Source organism: Echinops telfairi, unplaced genomic scaffold, assembly GCF_000313985.2.
Source record: "Echinops telfairi isolate 266 unplaced genomic scaffold, ASM31398v2 ScPeMD7_53;HRSCAF=182, whole genome shotgun sequence".
Classification (NCBI taxonomy): domain Eukaryota; kingdom Metazoa; phylum Chordata; class Mammalia; order Afrosoricida; family Tenrecidae; genus Echinops; species Echinops telfairi.
Window position 1 is genome coordinate 18,790,231 of NW_022103951.1, and position 8,162 is coordinate 18,798,392.

Consider the following 8,162-nt stretch of genomic DNA (forward strand, 5'->3'; position numbering starts at 1 on the left):
AAGCCAGGTCCCTGCCTTTTCAGATAGCAGCAGGGTCCCCATGGTGCACAGGCCTCAGTGGAGTTTCCAGAAGAACAAGGGGCTAGGAAGAAGGAGTAGGCTGTCCTCTCAGGGATTGACTACTGACAACCTTGTATCCATTATTATTAGCTCTCCGTTTCTACCCAACATCCACTGCCATAATCCTAAGAAATTATTAATCCAGTTATTATCTTTATAGATTTTAAATCTCTATAGATTTACCAGAAGATTTTTATGAACATTTCTGATGTTCAATGTTCTCATTTGTAAATATAAGAAACCATCTTGATTTTTCCTTCCCCCCTTTGAATATCACAACCAGCTGTTTCTGCAAAAGATCCATACAGAGGAAACTACAGAACACTGCTATCAGAAACTAAAGAGGATCTCCATGAATGGAAAACTATCCCACACTCATGGAGAGGCAAACTACTATCGTGAAGATGACACTACTACCTAAAGCGATCTACAGGTGCGCTGCAATCCCAATCCCAATCCCAAATAAACTCGCTAAAGAAAGGGAAAATTTAATGACCAATTCCATATGGGCAGGCGAAAGACCCAGGATAATCAAAGAACTCCTTAAAAAGAAAAACCAACCAGGAGCCTGGCACTGCCTGACCTAAACCCCTACTACATAAGCACAGTAGTCAAACCAACCTGGTACTGGTCCAAGGAGAGATATGAGACCAATGGATCAGAACAGAAACCCCATGCATAAGTGCATCAGCCTACAGGCATCTAATCTTTGACAAAGGACCTAGAAAGATCCCATGGAACAAAGACAGCCTCTTCAACACATGGTGCTGGACAAACTGGATCTCTTTCTGCAGAAGAATGAAAAAAGACCCATACCTCTCTCCAGGCACAAAAACAAACTGAGGATGGAGGAAAGAACCAGACTGATGACCTCGGACACAGAACATGCAATCAGCATGGCATTACACCAGCACACAGAAGTCCAGCTGAATGAACTCAGCCCTGCCCTGAACTTGCCTGCACCCTTGGATTGAGGACTAGGGTAGTCAGAGGGGAGAGGAAGCCGAGAGTGACCACCCCAGGACTGTGGAATTTGTGGTCACTGGACCTGGGGGAAATCCTTGGCTTGTGGGGTGTCCAGTGGAAAGGGACCCAGAATGACCATGTATTTAGTACCTTGAGACCTGTCCCCCCACCACAGTGGCATGACAGATTTTCGTCTGTTGGGTAAGGAACTGCACATGGAAGGACTGATCGAGGAAGTTCCCCCCTGGCACCAAGACCCACACTTAGGGAACTCAGAACTCAATAGAACGGGAGACCAAACTGCGGGGCAGCAACTCACGGGCTTTGGCCCAAGGTGGATCTGTATTCCCATAGACTCCTCACACCAACAGCATCCAGAGTGGGGAACATTGATGTCATCGGTGCAATGGCCCCATGCCTCAGGGGGGTGATTGACAATGTTGTACTATTTTGTCTATATGAGTTTTCATTTTCCTGCCTTTAGCTTGGTTATTGTTGGGGGGGGTTGTTTGTTTTCTCTTTGTTTGATTGTTTCTTATTTGCTGGTTGGTTTCCTGCTGGTGCTAATGTAGGTGGTCCTATGGGGTCTGATTTTGTCATAAAATGACTGCCAAAGTTCACCTCAGTTATGCATATCCCAGGGACAAGCTGATTGATTCTGGGCTCCTACTTCTTTCTAGCCCCAATCCAAGAACAGTTAGTTCTGATAACACGACCCTGCTCGATACTCACCTTCATGAAATGATCACTGAAGATAAGGGTGCTTTAGCAAAGTGTGGTGAAGAAAGCAGATGGTGCCCGGTTATCAATCATAGTTTCTGGGCTCTTAAAGGCTTGTATGCAAACAAGCAGCCATCTAAGTGAGGAGTCAACTAAGTCTACGTGGAAGAAGCACACCGGCTTGTGTAATCCAAAGACAACCATAACACGATGATGTATTCAAATATGATGAAGGGAAGAGTATCAGAGCTAAAATTGTGAACGCCCAATTTGTGGAAGGCTGTGGAGGACAGCGAAAGCCCAAAATCCATCTGCAGAATATCTGTCAGATTAAGCCGCTGGCAGATCCTCTCTAGCCACAGGCAAGGGCCTCAAACCGCTTTACTATCAGAGAGAAATCATTGTAATCCTGATTATGCCGGATCGAACTTGATACTTGGTCAGTTGACCTCCCTCTAAACCCAACCTGAATTTGTTCCAGGTGCAAGGATCTCTTGCTTGTTCCATGACAAAAATTCCTTCTCTGGCTTTTAGAATATTGATGGCAGTCTTTTCTTTCTTACTCATTGTTTGCATTTTTATCTTTATATGACTAGTATTTTATCCTTACCTTGTTATTTCGTTTTTGCGCTTTACTGTTTCTCTTGGGTTTACCAGTCTGTGAAGCTCTGAAGGAGTGGATGTGTAGAGAGAACACTGATGCAAGGAGTTGCAGGGGATAGAGGGCTGGGGTGGAGATGGGGAGTAAACAATGAAGGCAGGAGAAGGGAGCACTCAAACGGAATGTGATTACACAAGTCATTTAATCTTGGGGGGTAGTGGAGAAGGAGAATATTCTGAAATTGATTGTGGTAATGATTCTACAATTCCTCTTGACATAATTGAACTGTTCAATTGTATGATGTGGATTATGTGCCAATGCAACTGGAAGGGGAAAAAAAAGAATTACTTGTTTCCGTAACTAATAACATTGCAGAAAATCCTATGAATGAAAAGCCATTATGCCTCGTGCCACAGATTCAAAGAACCGAAAACCAGGAACTGAGAATAAGAAGAGAATTGTACTTCAAAATTAAATGGCTCTATTTTATGGGCTGTGATCCGCATGGTTGGCCATTTGAAACCATCAGCAGCTCTCCGGGAGAAGGACTGTCAACAGTTAGAGCCTCCGAAACCCACAGGGGGTGCTGTGAGTCAGCACTGACTCCATGGCAGGCAGTTTATTTTGGTTTATTTTTCTTTCATATCAACTCAATGTTGATTATCATCAATATTTAATCCCCAACTCTAAAGAATGTTTCCGTCTGTCTCATGGAGGGCCTTCTTCTTCTCCAGGGACTGGTCTCTCATGACAAACTTCTTATACGCAATCAACTGGAGGCGGGTAGCCCAACGACTCCAAGCTCAACGTGTCCACTACTCGAACAGCAACGTTTGAAGAAGAAAAAAAATTCTGCTTGATGTTCGTCCCTTGGCTGGGGAGACTAAGCAAAAATCCGACTTGAAAAAACCTGTCCAGGTGGAGAGGGAGGCTTGCCTCGGATACAAGAGGGGTGATACTTCAGTCTAAGGCCCGCTTGCTCACACACAGCCTCTAGTGCTTGTGTTCGTGTGTTAAAACATTCGTCACTGCGCTCATTCAGATGCTTTCTTTGCATAAATATCATAACCATGTCAAATTAGTGATACCAGCTGTCAAGCTAAGAAGAAAACTGCAAGAAGAGCTATGGAGTTAAAGAAAGAAATCATTGTGAAATGTGTGTGTGTGGGCGGGGAGTGTTTAAAGTGGCAAATGTAGGGAAAGCTGTGAAATCATTAATCATGAAACAAAGAACCTAGACCATTGAAGAAGTCGAAAAGTTGCTGTCAATTTGCATAAACAGAAACAACTGGATGGCGATAGCGTATCCGAGACAGTGAGATGCTGGAAGGCTAAAAGCCTCCAGAGTGATTTAAATGAACTTATACATGTAATTTGGGGGCCTCAGAACCCATTATATGGTCTTCCATCATTTCTTAGGCAAAAACTATGTTGAGTTCTCATGCTTTTCCTTGTTCAAACACAACATTGGAACAAATTGAGCTCAACAACCAAGACATCATTTTGAGGGACCAAGCTGATGGGCCTGCAGGGTCAGGATCATGGTCTGAAGGTCAACTGCATCACACAGTTCACAAAGACAATGCTCTCCATCCTCGTTTGGTGAGTAGTAACTGGGGTCTTGAAAGTAGATTACTATTCCCCTAGCCAGCCCTGGGGGAGCTCTGGTGGTATAGTGGTTACGCATTGGGCTGTGATCCATCGGGTTGGCAGTTTGAAACCACCAGCAGCTCAGCAGGAGAAAGACTTGGCTTTCTACTCCCATCAACAGCGACAGTCTTGGAAACCCATAGGGGGCGCTGTGAGTCAGCGAGATTTGAGAGAGCCAGCGCAGGGAGGGACAGTCTTGCCCTCCAGGGACTTTTCTGGATGTGCCATTAATGATCCATAGTTGGGGCATCAGTTCCCGTGGACATGAATCACGCCCCTATCATCAAGTAGGCAAGTGTCAATGGCCCCAGAATCAATCCTGTAAGCTACAATTTTGTCTTGTGGTAGAGAAGAATCCACTTTGTAAAAATGGAATTTAAGAGAATTTATTCAGAGACAGAAGTATAACACTCAGAGGCAGGAAGCTGTCAGTCTGCACCAGTGAGAACTGGTGACTTCAACTAAAATCGCCACACAGGTTGATATAGTACATAAAACAAAGAAATTATAATGCAATTAGTTATGTGGCTAATTTTTGGTTGAGGTCACAGCCAGGATAGGTCAGGGTGGAAAATGGGCTTCTTTTGGGTAGTTGTATATAAAGAGTTACGGTCATTGATTTCAGGAACTACTTGGGGCACTCGTCGATCATAGTTTTATAGCTTTCAGATGAGAGCTGTTCTAGGGGAAAGCGAGACCCCAAATTCAAATATAATTTATAGGGACTTATTTTTAAGTCTTAAACAGGATGCAAACAAACCATGCAGATGAGGGACACTATCAGTACAGGGCCGTGTGCTGAGACACAACCACTGACACAGGACATGGAGAACAAAGGAAATGTGGTCGGTCAGGAATGTAAAACCAAGTCGTCTTTTGGAAAATTAGTTGGGTATCTTTTTCTACTTTTCCTGAGGTATTTATTCATGTGCTACATGAGGTATTAACAATATCACACACTTTTTGTTGTACCACAGAAAGTCAAGGGTAGTTTTGTTGCTTCAAACTACCTGGGTAAAAGAATTTAAAGAGGTTTGCTGAGCTATGGTTGAGTTGGCATTATTTCATGCAGTAGGTCTTTTATAGTGGGAGACACATTTTGTATAGCATATTTTAAGTTCATACAAGGAAAAAAAGAACCTTAAAAGGAGTAGCTTAGGTTAGTTTCTTGTTTTGTTTTTCAGGGAATCTCTTGTTGGCCTTGTTCATTTCTCAACCATCCACTTTTAATTTTCTCTGGAGAAGTTTGCTACCATCAGTTTAATCAAGGCTTTCACTTTAAGTTTACGTTAAGGGAAACTCCTAGTTGTCCTAATGTGTACTGATTGGTCATTTTTTAATTGTTTAAGCAAGGAAGCGTTCAAGTATAGGGATGGTAGTCCCTACATAATGATAATATGTGCCAATTACATTATTTCCAGTATTGTGTGAAAAAAGAATCATGCTGTTAATTCTACCAAGTATTAGAGTATTAGAGGGGTTACAAATTGACGTTTCTTTCAATTGTTAGAGTTTTCTTATTTATACAGAGAGAGAGTGATTGTCTACCTAACTTATTGACGAACGTCTAAAGTTTGAGCGGGGAAGGATGTTGGACTGGAGGGTTGTCCGTGTTTGGTGAAGGAGTGTAAAGAGATCGAGGTCTGAGAAGGGAGAGGGGGACCCATGCAATCGCTGTCTGGTGATAAATGTGAGGCCAAAGCGGGATACTGGAGGTAGACCAGGTTTCCCAGCATCAGAATTTTCATGAACTTTTTCTGGTGTTGGGTGCAGCACTAGTCTTCAGCTGCACCAGTTGGTCAAAGTCATTTTCAGACCATGAGTTAGCACAGTCTGCAGTGAGCAGCAGTTTGGGCAGAAAGTTGGAGGACTTTACACTGGGCAAATCCAGCCCCAACGACACCAGCAAGGGGTATTGCATCACAAAGAATCTCTCTCTCTCTCTCTCTCTCTCTCTCTCTCTCACACACACACACACACACACACTTCCTAGGGACCCTATGGGACAGAATCCACATGCCCACCTGGGTTTCCAAGACTGTAACTTGTTTACAGGATGAGAAAACACTGTCTTTTTCTGGTGGTCAGCAGACCAACGCCCAACCCACGACACCACCAGGGATCCTACAAAAATAATAGCAATGACAAAATCAACTGAAGTGATTTATACCATAGCTAAAGCTATTGTAGAAAAACAACGTGGGAACCTTCATTTCAAACTTTTTGGTGCTCCACGGTTCATTCATAAATCCAAGTTTTCTTTCTTTCTTTTTTTTTGGAAACCAATGGACCCCAGTTTGGATTTCTTGTCATTTTTCAGCAAACAGATTAGTGAGCAAGATTAAAATGTTGTTGTCATGAGGTGCCACCATGTCGGTTCTGACCTGTCGTGGTCCCATGCACCAGAGCGAAACATTTCCCGGCCCTGTGCCATCTTTACCGTCGTTCCTAGCTTCATCCCGTTAGTGCAGCCACTATGTCAATCCATCTCGCTGAGAGCCTTCCTCTTTTTTTGCTGCCCCTCTACTTTCTGAAACATGATGTCCTTCTCCAGGGACTGGTCTCTCTTGAAAACCTGTCCAAATTACTTAAGACAAAGTCTTGCCATCCTTGCTTCTAAGGAGCATTCTGGCTGTACTTCTTCCAAGGTAGATTTGTTACAGTTTTTAGCAGTCCGTGGTACTTTCAGTATTCTTCACCAGCACAATAATTCAAATGTATCCATTCTTTTTTTGTCTTCTTTATTTAATGTCCAGCTTTCCCATATATAGGAAGCAGTTGAAAATACCATGGCTTGGGACAGGCATACCTTAGTCCATAAAGGAACCTCCCTGCTTTTCAACACTCTAAAGAAGCCTTATGCAGTAGATTTACCCAATGCAGTACACGGTTGGAGTTCTTGACTGCTGCTTCTGTGAGTATTCATTGTGGATTCAAGCAAGACGAAATCCTTGACAACTTCAATCTTTTCTTTTTTTAATTGTTTTATTAGGGGCTCATACAACTCTTATCACAATCCATACATACATCAATTGTGTAAAGTGCATTTGTACATTCATTGCCCTTATTATTCATCCTTATCTCACAACATTAATGCTAACATTTTGAAGGAAACATTTAACAATAAGGGCACTGACTGAGGTCCCCTGCTCCACTCACTGTCTTACTTAAAGATCATGCTCATTAAAACACACTAGATAAAAGGTTCCCTTGAGCCTCAACGGAAGAGACCGTTTAATCTTGCTGACTAGTCCATGAATCTGAACCAGCCAGGTGGCATTAGATGACAGAGGAACCAATTAAATGGGTGTATTATTCTAACCACCGGCACCATACATTCTCCCGTATGGCCAAAAGTCGGCAGCACAAGCACGCAGAACAGCAAACCTTGTTGGAAAGTACTGTCTGCACTGTGCTGTCATCTCCGTGGAAACCTGAGCATGCACTTGCCTTGAGCTGAGTGCTGTGGGCGGTTCTTACCCACCAGCTGCTCCTGGGGTGAAAAGACAAGTGATCTGCTCCCCCAGAAATTTACACCCCGAGGGGCTTCTCTTCCCTGTTGCCTTGGAGGCTAGGAGTGGGAATTGAGTCAATGTCACACAATGAACTGCTCAGTTTATTTTGAAGTTACCTTTCCAGAGATTGTTCTTTAGAATATTTGTTTTTATAAGAAAGGTGATTCTATATTCATGATAAAACTTGATACAGAGAAGAAAAGACAAGTCACATATGGTCACATGACTCCAACAGCCAAGGTGAACAAGTAGACATTTATCTTCCCTTTTTTACAAGACACATGATGGAAAACACAGGAATCAACACACGGGACTGTGTGGCCTTTACAAATTGCTCTCTAGTGATTGGAGCATGCTGCTGCTTTAGCTATTTCTCTTTCTCAACCTGTAAGCTACACTACCTCTTGGCAAAGCCAAACAGTGGATCATGTCACTGGAGTTTGATGCTCCTTAGAGACCTGCTTCACCACACTACTTTCTTGTACATCACTTGAGCTTGAGGCTGGAGAATTCTGTCACCTTGCATTGCCTGTGTTAGATATTCCAACCAGTCTGATTCACAAAGTTCTCACGCTACTGATTGTTGATGACCCACCTTGCAGTTTGCTGCCTCTGGGCAGACTCCAGTTGCCTTGCCCCGAGGTGGACTC